Genomic DNA, 14,080 nt, shown 5'->3' on the forward strand with positions numbered 1-14,080 from the left:
AATGTTACACCTATCATTTTGCGCTCCATTGCCCGCTGAGTCGTTCTCAATTTAAGTTGAACCCTCTTAGTGAGCCTCCCAGTTTCTGCCCCGTAGGTGAGTACCGGTAAGTTGCAGCTGTCATACACTTTCTTCTTCAGCGACAATGGTAGGCTGCTATTCATTATCTGAGAATGTCTGCCATATGCACCCCACCCCATTCTGATCCTTCTATATATCTCTGCCCCATGGTTGGGATCTGGGGTCACAACTTGGCCTAAGTAGATATATTCGCTTACCACTTCCACTGCCTCGCCACCTATCTCAAACTGCTGTGCTGTCCCGAGGTTATTCATTATTACTTTAGTTTTCTGCATATTAATTTTCAGGTCCACGGTTCTACTCTGTTCGCCCAGTGCGGAAAGCATGCTTTGCAATTCGTCCCCCGAGTTACTTAACAAGGCAACGTCATCAGCAAATCTGAGGTTACTGAGGTATTCTCCATTAACCCTCACTCCCACCTGTTCCCAATCCAACGTTCTGAATACTTCTTGTAAGCATGCTGTGAATAACATTGGAGAGATTGTGACTCCTTGTCTGACACCCTTCCTTACAGGTATTTTACTGCTCTCCCTATGGAGGATGATGGTAGCAGTAGACCCATTGTAGATATCCTCTAGTATTCTTACATAATGCTCATCTACCCCCTGGTTCCGTAATGCCTGAATGACTGCTAGGGTTTCGACCGAGTCAAATGCTTTCTCATAATCTATGAAGGCTATATATAGGGGTTCAGTATACTCAGCGCACTTCTCTATCACCTGATTAATCGTGTGAATATGGTTCATTGTTGAATAACCTTTACGGAACCCTGCTTGTTCTTTAGGTTGACTGAAATATAAGGTTGCAGAGATTCGGTTAGCGATTACCTTGGTAAATACCTTGTAGACGACTGACAGTAAGCTGATCGGTCTGTAATTTTTCAAGTCCTTCATGTCGCCTTTCTTATAGATTAAGAAGTGGCTGCAGCGATGGCGTAGAGGTAGAACACCCGCCTCGCGTGCAGAAGGACCGTGGTTCGAATCCCGGTGCCGGGCAATTCCCACCGGACTAAAAAAAAAAATCCGCGTATTGATGGAATTGCACAAAGGGGCTTGGGGTGCGGCCTGACCCCGGCGACCATTGCCGCAATGCACTCCCTCACCAGAGCAGGATTGGCCACCCTGGTGTAGTAACGGCAACAACCTCTCTTGAATACACCAATTAACCCTCGGCCCTCAGTCCCCAGCGGCTGCGAAGCAACTGACCACGGCGGCGGTCAGACCTGTGACGCAGCAGAGGGTGCTAAGAGTCTTACATACCCACACGCAAATCTAGCTGTTTATGTACGGTGGCAATGTTCATACTCGCCACCATTGTTGACCAAAACCAAAACCTTACGCAAGTAGGAGGTAGGAAATCAATAAACGAGGGATATTTGCAGTGTTCATTTATGGATGCTTGATTTTTGCGGTGACAAATGAAAAACTATGTGCTCTGCAGAAAAAAAAAATTTAGTTTTGCCTGCTGTCGCCCACGGAAGTATAACTTCTGGAAGCATTTAAAGAACGCAAACGGCAACAGTTACGAAAGGTTCCACTAGATATGTTCACGTTCCGCTTGGAACGCACGTGAAGTAAGGAATGTGGTTTTCTAAAGTAGGGCGCCTCGATTCACGCGCGTCTCTGCCGCGCGACAGCGCTGGTATAGAGGCACCCGACGCGGAGGAGTAGAACGCTGTAAATTTCAATTGACCTGAGCAAACCTCTCGTGTGTTTATCTTGGAATGAGTGCGACGGGAGGGGCACAGCATGAGAGGGGAGCTGGACAGTGAAGGGAGGCATTTAACTGACAAATGTCGACGAAAGACAAGAGTCTTTCATCGACATTTGCAACGAAAGAGCAGATAGAGGGCCATTTTTTTAGTAGAACACCTAACGCGGACGCTCTTTATCAAATATAAACGAGCCCGGCTGTTCATTATTCCGCAGCAACTCCCAAATACTTATATGAGGCTACGAACATGCTCCACCTAAAGGTACACTGAAGTGAATTTGTCAAGCTTCCGGTTGTGCTTGCACTGCGTAGGCTGGCTCAAATTACCACACTTCTAGTCGTTTATTCTGTTGATAAGTCGATTATTGTTTTATAAAGCGGGAAAGAAAACAAAACTACCACGCGCGGACTGTGGCGGCCGCACCAACTAAAGGCTGTGACGACCGGAGGAGATGGACCTTGATTGGACGATGTCCAAGGTTAGCATTCAAACAAGTTTCGGCTTCGGTTCTGTAAAACAACATGCTTGACATCTGACGGCATCGTTGGATAGGCATTCTCGATATCTCAGTAATCGTCGTACAGCGCTTCTGCCATGTTGTCGGCTGTAAAATACCTGAGATAAGCTTCCCAGTGTGGCTTGGAATCGTACCAATCACTAGCTGCTGCCTTCACAGTTGATGAAGCCCTCCGCGTCACTGCAGACGCTCAAATGCCATGCGCTTTTCCCGCATATTCGGAGCTTGCTTCACTCATGCCTGTATTGTAAAAAATTACACCATCTTCCCGAGGGAAAGCCTGAGGTAATGCGAAGCATCGCGGAGTTCCCTTTATTTTGACTTGCGTTGGTTACCCACATCGCCGGAACGTTGTTGGAAACTCCGCGATGCTTCGCATCAGCTCAGAGTTCCCCTCTGACAAACAGCTGTGTTAACTGGTTGGCTGATGCTGGCTGAACTTGTGTCAGCCAATCTGCTAGCAGGACTGTCGGTACTCATCAGACGCCGGAGAGAGACTCATCCAACGAAGCAACTGTGGGAGCGGCGCGTGCACGCGGTTATATATAGCGCTGGCGTGGAGAGGAGTACGGAGGGAGAGGAGCGCATGCACGCGCTATCGCAAAGCTGGCTGGGAGAGGAGGACGGAGGAAGCAGCGCTCTATCGAACAGCTGGCGTGAGGAGGAGGGAGGGAGTAGCGCGCTATCGCGCAGCTGGCGTGGAGGGGAGGACGGAGTGAGAAGCGCATTATCGTACAGCTGGCGTGGAGAGGGGGTTCAGAAGGAGAGGTGAGGACGCCAACGGACAACGTACAGTCGGTAAAAGGCTTGTCTATAACGCTTGAGCGGCGTGCGCCGGACTGCGCGGGAGACATCTAGTGATAGCGCCTGCTTTCAGACCGGAGAGTGTGAGCATGCGCGACCCGTATCAACGCGATGGCAGTGTCCCTGCTCGCTGTGCCTGTCGCCTTGGCTTCCGCACCTTCTTTCGCCGTTGGAAGCGCTGCCTGCGGGGCCGTGCCGGGAAAGCATATCGGAGATCACTTGCGTTAGAGCGCGCCGCGTTAGTTTCTCGTCTGCATTAGCTTTGGCGCACAGTTGTGCATTGCGTCATCATTCTGCCAATGCGGTGCGTGGTATCGCGTGCACCATTATCGGGTATCGGCGCTCGGCTTCGCGCGTCACCGCCGAAAGGCCAAAGCCAAAAAAACTCGAGGCAGTGTGCAAGCTTTCATTGACCGATGTCCAGACACTGAAAAACACCGTCAGCGAGGCGGTTCGACAATTTTTGCTTGTTTTTCACACCTAGAAATTCTCAGAGCATACTGAATTTAGTTATTAATTCAGAACCAAACAAATTCTCGAAATATGGTAGCATAAAGAACATTGAAATATAATGTAGGCGCGCACAAAGAAAATAAGGACCGGGTGATTCCGCCCTGTGGGTTCTAGTTGCTAAACGTCACACTGTTAGCCCCTCCCCAAAGGCTGATCAAATTCCACAATATCTCACGCCTAGCAATTCCATTTCTTAGACGGAAAAGCGCTCGCAGATGTGTCGTTGTGCTGCTGACCGCTGTGCTTGTTCACCCAGCGCAAAAAAAGTGCTTCTTACTCCCTAGTTTTGAGCTGTGCGGTAAAATATTCAGTTGATTTTATTTCCTTAGTACCTATACTCACTTCGCTGACTCTTCTCCCGCCTTCAAGTGGCCTTTGGTTTTCCTACTAGCATACCAGTCAGCGAAGCGTCAAATGTGTACTTGTGGAGCGCTTGTATGGGGCGACCCGGACTAGGACCTTGATACAGGGTAGAAACTAACAAAGTAAAGAAAGCCACATTCTTTCATTCACGAACGTGTTGTGGCTTAGTTTCAATTGAGCGAGCGAATTGCGACGACCGGTTGGCAGCCGGCAGACTAAACGCTGGGCCGACTGACTCAATCGGAAGGTCAGCGAGCCGTGCAGTAGCGCAGCCAATTGCCAGCTCACCTCCTCCTGACGCCACACAAAAACGCCACAGAAAATGGGCAAAGGTGCAGAGTGGAGGACAGCATTTTTGAATTTATTTTTCTAGTAAATAAATTCGCGTAAACGCGCTGAGAGTGGTCGAAACATGGCCTATGGACTCCGGACTACAATTTGTGCCAGTAACCCCACAATGTTTGCAAATCACTTCAGTGTCCCTTTAACTAGCCGCCTATTACGTAGACAAGCGTTCCTTGTAAACTAGTGGAGCACATTTTGTGTACCCGCCTTTTTAGTTTTATGGAATCTAATTCTTTTTTCGTTTCATTTCAACCACTTTTTCGGCGTTCGCATTCACGCGAAACGAAATTGCTACTCTTTACGCACATTTGGCATACCATATTATAGAAAATATCCAGTTTAGAATACGTTTTAACCGCTACGGTTTTAACCTTTTTGTTCCGCCGCGAAGCGTCACCAGAAAACTCAGCCCAACCGACGCACGTGATCATACGCCTGGTGAGGAGCACCTGGCATCGTCTCGGCTCGCGCGTGTGCTTGCACCACGTGAGAAGCTCGCAAAATAAAATACCAAGAAAAACATTTGGCTCCAATTCACGGTGTGAAGGTGATTGGATTGCAAAGATGCAAAGTTCACCTATAGCGACTACCCATGGGACGTCACTTGAATTCACACACGTGGCTCTACACATGGTTATACCAGAGACTCTGGAAGCCGTTACCTAACTGTCGCGGCGCAGTGTCCGAACACAGCAGCAATGCCAGAAAGAAAACGGAGAGGAGCGCCTGGATAGGAGTAAGGAGGAGGGTAACACACTGGGCTATGGCCACCTCACTGCTTTCCCCTCGCTCTTGTTTCATGCTTCGCCGCCCATGCCCTGACACTTTACCCAGACGCTGTTCCGTTCGCCGCTAATTCAAACCACGTGAACGCCGTTATCATACAATATGCGGTTTCCACTTCACACGAGGGCATTGAATGAGCGCATGTGGTACACCACCGTGGTGCTCTAGAGTACACTGTCTATCCCCTGATCTCCTTGATAATGGGTGGACTGTCCTCGGGTGTGGCACTAAAACCCGTCATTCTTGCAGTTTGAGTCGGAAATTCGCGGTAGTGCTGACGACCTTGTCGCGGTATTGTACAGCGTCTATCGTCTCGCTTTCCAATAGGTGATCCGGAGTCTCATCAAAGATCGCCTCGTCCAAATTCTCTATATGGTCATAAAATGCACCGATTCGCTCAAGCACTACGCTCACCGCTCAGAAGGTGGTACAGCCATTGCGGTAATATCCGGCCGTATGATGAGCCAGCTACAACCGGTCAAAGCGTCCATCAACAAGGCATTTAGAGACAAGCTGCGGAAGCGTTATAATGGCTGGTTGACGCTGCACAACCACCAATTCACACCTAGCAGGCGCATCAAGTAGGCTTCACTCAACCAAGTAACAAACTAGGGTCACTGCAGACAGGAGAAATTTCGGCCGAGCTAATGGTGCGGGCCTTTCGTAACTGCAGCTTATTGGAGGCGCTGGACGGAAGTGAGGACAGCGCTGGAGGAAGGGCACATCGATGTCAACGAAAACGACGAGTGAGCATTGAACATGTACGACGAGCACCACAAGCATAATAAAGTGCATGTTGTACTCCCAGCCCGATGCCTTTTTTATTCCACTTACATTCTAGTTAAGGGTATCTTATTTTCTGAACTTATAAATTTCAGGTGTCTACCTATAATAAAGAAATTGCGGCCGGCATATATTCACGGGGATATGGTAACTTTAATGTTGGAGAGGTCTTGTGAGCAGTGCATTTCGAAATATTTCTGCCAGCTTTGTCTCGCGACTCCTATGTTAAAGTAAATTCTTATTGTGGTTTTGCTGCGTTTAAAGCAATCTTGTAGATTGGCTTCAGATTAGTTTTCAAGAAATTGGCACCTTGAAAACTTATTTTCTGTAAACTTGTAGGTTTGACAGAACTGTACCACTTCGTAGTTCCTGTTCATGTAGCAATTTTATTTCAACTGTCTCTATTTATTTTCCTTACTGCCTTTAGCGGTGAACTTATTAGCAGTCAAGGACCAACCATTATTACTCAAATTTAGGCCAGCCCTAATTGTAAACCGACCCACAAAATTCGTAAGGTCACAAAAAAAAATAAAGTTACATTAAATGTAAGCGAAATAAAAATGCACTGGACTTGGGAATAAAGCATGCCCATTACTGGACTTGTGGCACTCGTCGAAGCATGTTGAATGCTGACTCGTCGACGTCGTCTTTGTCGACATCGCTGTTATTTTTGTTGCTCGGCTCTTCCCAGCGCATTCAAGACGATGCAGTTATGGAAGGCCAGCACAATGAACTCGGCCGAAATTTTGCCGCATTCTTCACTTATCCTAGTTTGCTACTTGGCTGAGTGAAGCGCGCTTGATGCACCTGGTATGTGTGAGTTGGTTGTATTCCAGCGTCAACCAGTCATTGCGACACTTCCAAAGCCTGTCCCTAAATGGCTTGCTGATCGCCACGTCGAGCAGTTGCAGCTGGCTCATCATACTGTCGGTATTACCGCAATGTCTTTACCACCTTTTGAAAGCATAGATTAAACGGCATCTGTCAGGTAACCACGGTAGGAGGGCACCTTAAACAGCAAACCCCACGGCGCTGCCAGTCTTCACCACATCTTTGATGAGGGCTCCACTCATCCACCCATTCTCATGATCTCACTAGACAACTTTTTAGCATAAACTTTCCCAACTCGAAAACTTCCTATTAAAATGGCAGGGGTGGCAGCTTTCACGCATCAGCTGTGCAACATGACGTCACAGTGGTCCGTGGGTTCTCGTAGCCCACAGTTTTCACTTTCACTTGTTTAACGCCCTTCTCATTCACTGTGCAAGGAACAGCCATGCCAATATACACTGGAGTCAGATAGGGGTTACTGATCTGTCCCACTCTTTCCGGCTGACTCTTCAGAACAAATTGTCTGATTCTTTACTTGGCGTCGTTTAGTGCATTTGCTTTACGTTTTTACTGTATTTTTTGTGTGTACAATGGTAAAACACTTGTCGCGAGCTTCTGACATCAATGTTGCTCTTTTATGTGAGCCCCTCCTCTCTACAATGCTTTTACAGTCAAACCCATTTATAGCGAATTGCAATATGCACCGCTATTAGTTCGATATATCCAATAGTTCGATATAGCCGAAACAACGAACTTATTGTTACTAGTTCGCAATGCGCAGAAACCCCCCTCCTCCTCCTGAACTCCACCACCCCCGCATGCAGACACGAACACAGTTAAGTAGCCGTTACCATACCCAAAAAAATCTGTTTATTGCAAGTAATAAAGCTACTTTCCGCCTGAACTGCCTACTTTGCAATGAAAAAAGCGGTGATTTTTGTTTTCACTTTCGTTTTGGTGGCTTCAACTAGCATAGCATTCTCTACACGAAACATTATTTGCACCAGTTCGAGTCCGCGTCCTCCGAAATCTAAGAAGCATTGGCGGAGCATATTGACTGCCGAAAGCGCTTCAAAATAAGCGTCGGACGACTTTCCTGGTGACATCATCAGGAATGTGCGGGAGCTCTTCCCACAGTTCACGGATGTGCCTGTCTTGGTCCGGACTCGCTGACTGCGCGGGTTCCGTCGAGAGTCCCGCGCGCCGGAAACAGTTACGGAAAGTGTCGGGCGTCATGTCGCCCCGTGCGAGGCGCAATGTCTAAGTCGCAACTCTTGCTCTGTGGTCACGGCCAATCCACATCTCAATCGCCGCTCCAAGAATATACATTTCAGCGGCCATTCTAGGCGTGCAGTGTTCGATATATTGGATGTGAACTTCGTTATAACGAATATGTTTCCCGTGTATTTCCGTAACTGAATTATTTTTGTTCGATATATAGCGTAATTAGCTCTATCCGGGGTCGTTATACCGGGTTTGACTATATGCCCTGAGGGTAAAATAAATAAATAAAACCAAATAAATAAATAAAGGGCTGGAATACGGCTAGACTTTTCTTAATATCAGAAGCTTGGTTTTGCCACGCAGGCGTCCGCCATCACAAGCTGAACCTGACCTGCTTCATTAAACGAGTCACCAAGCCCTTGCTGGCTTTAAGCTGAGTACATGTGACACTTGGAATGTTTTCAATCTCCCTTCCTTTCACCTGTATTATCTTCATCGTCACAGGCATTACACCTTCGTCACCAACATTTCAGCTGGTGGAGCTGCGTGGACAGGTCATGACAGTGAATGCTCTTAGTCTGCTTGAGAGTTATCCCACTCCTGCTCCTGTTCCTCGAGGCTGTAAATTTTCTATGCAGTGACCGACCATCCAATGTGCCGTTCAATAACTAGTGGGCTGGTAGGCAGCCATAATAGTGAACAAACGTAACACAAAACTTTTGTCTGTACTCTTTTAAGGTAAGCTTGCAAGTTAGGTTTTTTTATTTGCAGGCACGTTCACATCACATTCTGTGATGAAATTGCAAGCTTAGGTTGCTACAGAGACTGATCTTGAATGAATCACTCATGTACCACAATGGCAACTAAAAACCTTGTAGTGCCGTAAAGAAGCAAATGTCATACAGTGAAAGCTTGGTAGTTAATTGGTTCATTTAAAATTAGTTAATCCAAATTAATGTCCATGTCCCAATTCTACACTATTTCAGTGGGGGAAAACTCCCGATAATTCGAATGGGACGATATTCACAACAGTCAGTTTGAACTAGCAGCCCCTGGCTTACACTGCTCTTTGAATATATAAACATTGGCCCATAGAGAATACAATGCATTGCAAAACCAAACAACATTTGCTAGACACCCAATAAAATGAGTGAGAAGCACAAGCAGGTGAACACATAGTGCAAAGCTCACTTGTCTGGCTCAGTCAGCGCTCTGGTGCATGCCGGAGCATGTTCTGACTTCCACAGCAGGCGCTGCGATTGTTCGGCTGAAGCTGTTGCACGTATTTGTAGTGCCTGATAGTTGGGTCTGCGATCAGCTACAGTTGCAGAATAGGCCGGAAAAAGCTGAACTTTCATTCCTAGCGCCCCCTTTCTAATTCGAACTGCATTTAACTTCCACTAGTTTTTGTTCCCCTTAAGGTTCAAATTAAAGAGCATCTACTCTATTTCGTCATCATCATCATCACTCTGGTTTTGTCCACTGCAGGACAAAGGCATTTCCCCAGGCCTCCAGTCCCATATCTACACCTAACTTATTGCAGCATTGTTGCATTCTTGATTTAACCTAAACGTTGCAGCAAACCTGGTCTATAAGCTTTGGTTACTACACCAAATTGTTGCTGTTATTGTAGGTGGCTCTTGCCATGGTGTCTGCCTTTTTTTATTTGTGTTACTCTTACAATTTTGAGCAGGTCTTTACGTAAACTGTTTTTGGATCTGACTGAATCTTCTGTTTGTGTTGCTTTTTTAGAAGGAAAGCTCCCGTCGCACCCTGCCTGCAGTTCTCTAATGATGCTGTCGACGTAGATGCATATGGCCAGCTTTGTTTCCTTGCTCCCTTACTGTTTAAAGGACTATGGTGCTTCTTTGCGTATTGTTTGGATATATAATGTGAGATACCGCACGATGACCTGCATTTTTAAAGATTTTTTTAGCATGCTTCAGGCCTTGAAAGTGCCCAGATATGTGGGAGGACCGTAGATATAATCACACTTTCTTGGATCAGTTGTGCGGTTGCTTTTTATGGGTATAACATGATTGAACTTAATTTAAAAAATCTGAATACTAGTGTTAGTTACGCTTTGTTTTAATTTTTACATTGTATGCCTTTGTGTGCAACTACAAGTTTTTTAGTTTGTTTGTGGACATTGCCCAAAAATAAATTTCTGTTAAGAATGTCACAACCATTTTTCATTCTCGCATGATAATGTCTACCTTTCAAAAGGTATGAAAGTACGATGGTAGCAATAAAGCATGTATTTATTTTTTTCTTTAAAACCGCATCTATGCTGTAGTGTGGCGCACAGGTAGATTGTTGCTGACTCTTTATTTTTTGTATAAATTAAACAAGAAGTTGTGTGTATCTGCATACAAGGTTTATTTGCACAGTTGTGTGAAATTCACATTGTTATGTGCAATTTGCATAGTTGTGTGAAATTTACATGCATTTATGTGTCTCATGCATTTTCTACTTTTTGCCTTGTAGACGGGGCACTCTAAGCTGAGACACGGCAATTTATAGTTCCCCCAGCATCGAGAACTGTTGTAGTTGTTGATGGTTGAATAAATATTTAATTTATCCGAAAAAAAGGGAAGCCAAGTAGTACATTCTAAGCTTTCAGAAAAAGACCATTGTACTTCGAAATACCATCCCAAATGTTAACCTTTCATTAAAACTCGTTAATGGTGATTAACATACTTCTTTTTCAGTAAAGGCTGGAAAACGTTTTGTGAGCGCGAAAAGAAAAAATACTTCGCAAGACTCAATACCCATTTGGGACGCAAAACTTCCCTTTGGGTTTTTAAAAGCCTTCAAAGAAACTATAAAAATGCTCCCTTAAGCTGCCTGAACATCGGTACAACGCCATAAGAAGAATAAAACGCTCCACTGAAACGCTTCTAAAACATCCCCCAAGTTATACAAATGCTCCCCAAGGGAGCAAACATAGACTCCTAGTCAAGCACCTGAAACTTCCATTAAAATCACTGAAAAACGCCCTGGAGAAAGTAAAAAATACAACATTTTACCTCCTTAAATCCCACCAAGCATGTCTTACACACTAGCTAAATACCACTTTTCTATCTCACAAAAACACCCTGTTTTGAGGAGGTAAACAAAACCTCCCTAGCCCATGTTCTCAAAAAACTACAGAAGGAGGATCACTAGAGGACAGGTGATTTAGGACGTTTAGGGCGTACATGGGAGGATATATTTTTTAGAGTGTACCCGTTTACATGGATGTTATAGATTATGAGAAACCGTTTGATTCCGAACTCGCCACAGCCTTGCTAGAAGCAGTAGAACACCGAGAATAAAGGAAACATGAATAGACTTCTAGAAGACATATATAACGTGGTAACAGGCAGAAAAACCCCCCACAAGCAAAGCGTTAAATTTTCGATCGGAAAGGGAAAAAGGCAGGAAGATCCAAAAAAAAGGTCCCATCTCGCCAAAACTATTCACAGCATGTCTGCCTTGTCTGGGAAAACCTACGATTACAGATACGCGGCTAAAAGTTGAACCACGTGAGGTTTGCGGACGACATAGTCTTGCTGAGTAAGACTGTAGGACACACGCAAACCATGCGTGAGGTACTGTAATCCGAAACCACGGTGATCGACCTAAAAATAAACATGAATACATATGAATTGATGAGGAATAAGCCTGCCAAATCATCCGCTTCAGCTTAGGAAACGAAATGGTAGAAGTAAGAAAATATAACAACCTCGGTCAGACGGTCAGTGCTGACAGCAACCCCAAGAGAGTAGTCTGACGCAGAATAGGTATGGGTTGGGGAGCACTCGACGAGCATTCGTAAATAATAAAAAGTGAGGTTTATCTTTCACTCAGAATCTACAACCAGAGCATACTGCCGGTGATGACATACGGATCTGAAACATGGCACCTTACTAAACAACTAGAAAGCAATCTTAAGTCAGCTCAAGGAGCCATGGAACGAGTAATGTGAGGAATGACTCCCAAGGACAGGAAACGAGTTAGCTGGACCAGAGAATCAGCTAGAGTGAAAGATATCATTGCTCAAATAAAGCAGAAGAAATCGACATGGGAGAGCCAAGTAGTGAGAAAAACCGAGAACCGGTAGACTATTAGTATAACAGAGTGGATACCAAGCAGGCAAGGCCATTAACCCGATGTAGGGATGAAAGAGAAATTCGGGGGCAAACTGCGGACTCGAGCAGCCCATGACAGGAGCCGTTGGAGGTCAGTGGGAGAGCCCTTTGTTCTGCAGTGAACCTCCGTAGGCTGATGACGACGACGACGACAGTTACCAGCACATGGTTAGGGTTACTTTTATGCCGCTTTGTTACTCGTTGTTTTTCCCAAAAAACCCACACCACGCTTTAACACCCTTCCTGTCGCGGGAACCTAGTATGATAAATAAATAAATAAATAAATAAATAAATAAATAAATAAATAAATAAATAAATAAATAAATAAATAAATAAATAAATAAATAAATAAATAAAGTAAATTGTCAATCATTATGCGACTTCCTTGCAACGGTAGTTCTCTGAACAAAATATTAGACCATTTTCCCGGCGTGGGGCCACAGACAGGGATATTTTCAGTGTAGCGGGTTAAGCTTTTAAACACTACGATAAATTATAAATTACTTAAACCTCACATAAAAATATGCTATATATATATAAAAAATGATTCGCCGATCTGTTTGGTAAATTATAAGGAGCATTGCAACTTGATACCTCCGATATAGATACTAATCAGCTTAACGCCAAGCGTTAGCGCTCGCTGCGTTCAAAAAAAGATATTTTTAAAGTATGCACACAACGGTGTAATAAATATTACCGATACTCTTTCAGTTTTATGATCTGGGACGTTACATTTACACTTTCGACGGAAACGAAGGAGATGAAGGTGTGATGTGCAAGGTAGATCTACCCGAAAGGATCGACGAACACTACCTAACTTTTCAGAGAAATTATACTTTATTCGTCAACTCATCTAAGTAAGTACCCTGTTCTTATTTCTGCACTATAAACATTTATAGCCCACACAATACCCCGCGGAATCACACAGAAGCGTAGAAAAAGGGGGCCTGTAAGGTTATGAGGACGAATGGCCTCTTCCATGTGCTGACATAGTACGGCCGTCTTAGCTTCGTGTGAAGGAAGTTTTGGGGCGTAAACTTTCCTTTGACGCAGTTTCTAGCCCATATGGTACATCTTTCCCGGGCATTTCACGTGGAGGAATGGTAGCTGCGTCCATAATGTTGCTGCGGAGAACTCCGACGGGTCACGGTGTTGGCGTGGCTTCCCAAATTTGTGCCGTAAACTGCGCCAGGTTTAACGGTGTTATGCCGGAAACGAGTAAGAAACCAGCTAACTAACTAACTGACTGACTGACTGACTGACTGACTGATTGACTGACTGCAACGGCTTACTTGCACGAATGCTTTGCTCTGTGGACAGCCAATGCACTCGCCATTTGTACAAGTGCGGCACGCGCACACACAGCTGGCTGGCGCCGCATCTTTTCAAAGTGCTACGAGTTGTGCCGCGCCTCCGCCAGATCGCACCATGGGTCCCGCGACCGGGAGCAGACGCAGTGAAACATCCCCCTCGCGAGGGGCACGATCAAATGCAGAGCATTTCCCTGGGCGCATGACGTTAAGTAGTTTGCGTTACGTTAATGTTGTTGCACTTGTGGCAACTGCTGACGAGAGAGCGCTCTTCAGCAGTAATTTGAATGAGTCAACGATATAAGGCGCGTTCGTAGCGTCCCGCGAAACTGTTTCCAAGTTCATTGAAATTCAGAGAGCGAAGTTTTCTGTTCCTGAGTGGTTGCCAAGGGTGGAACCCCTCGCCATACTAAGGGAATTTTAAATGACAACGCCAGTCCACCATGGCATGGCGGCCTTTTTGTAGATTGTGTGTTTTCTGTAGTAACTTTATGTTGTGTTGCACTGTCGAAGAACGGCAATAAAGAAAGAAAAAAAGGCTTCGTGGCGCAGTTGGTAGAGCACCATGTACATTGCGTTCCGCGCGCAGGGTCGAGGGATCAAAACCGGGCGCCGGATAGTAATTTTTTTATATTGTAGGGACAACGACGGTGCGGACTACGGACATCAACACGGG

At 45.5% G+C, this 14,080-nt stretch overlaps 1 long non-coding RNA gene across 1 annotated transcript in view; it reads left to right on the top strand.

The window, feature by feature from the left end:
• LOC144161931 (uncharacterized) overlaps nucleotides 1-14,080 on the top strand; it is a 177,260-nt gene that overhangs the window by 84,076 nt on the left and 79,104 nt on the right. The window contains exon 3 of the long non-coding RNA XR_013320535.1: nucleotides 12,806-12,951. This is a non-coding gene — a long non-coding RNA (uncharacterized LOC144161931). The remainder of the gene's footprint in view (nucleotides 1-12,805; nucleotides 12,952-14,080) is intronic.

Source organism: Haemaphysalis longicornis, unplaced genomic scaffold (genome assembly GCF_048455015.1).
Source record: "Haemaphysalis longicornis isolate Haplotype H1 unplaced genomic scaffold, Haemaphysalis longicornis Haplotype H1 scaffold_12, whole genome shotgun sequence".
Taxonomy (NCBI): Eukaryota; Metazoa; Arthropoda; class Arachnida; order Ixodida; family Ixodidae; genus Haemaphysalis; species Haemaphysalis longicornis.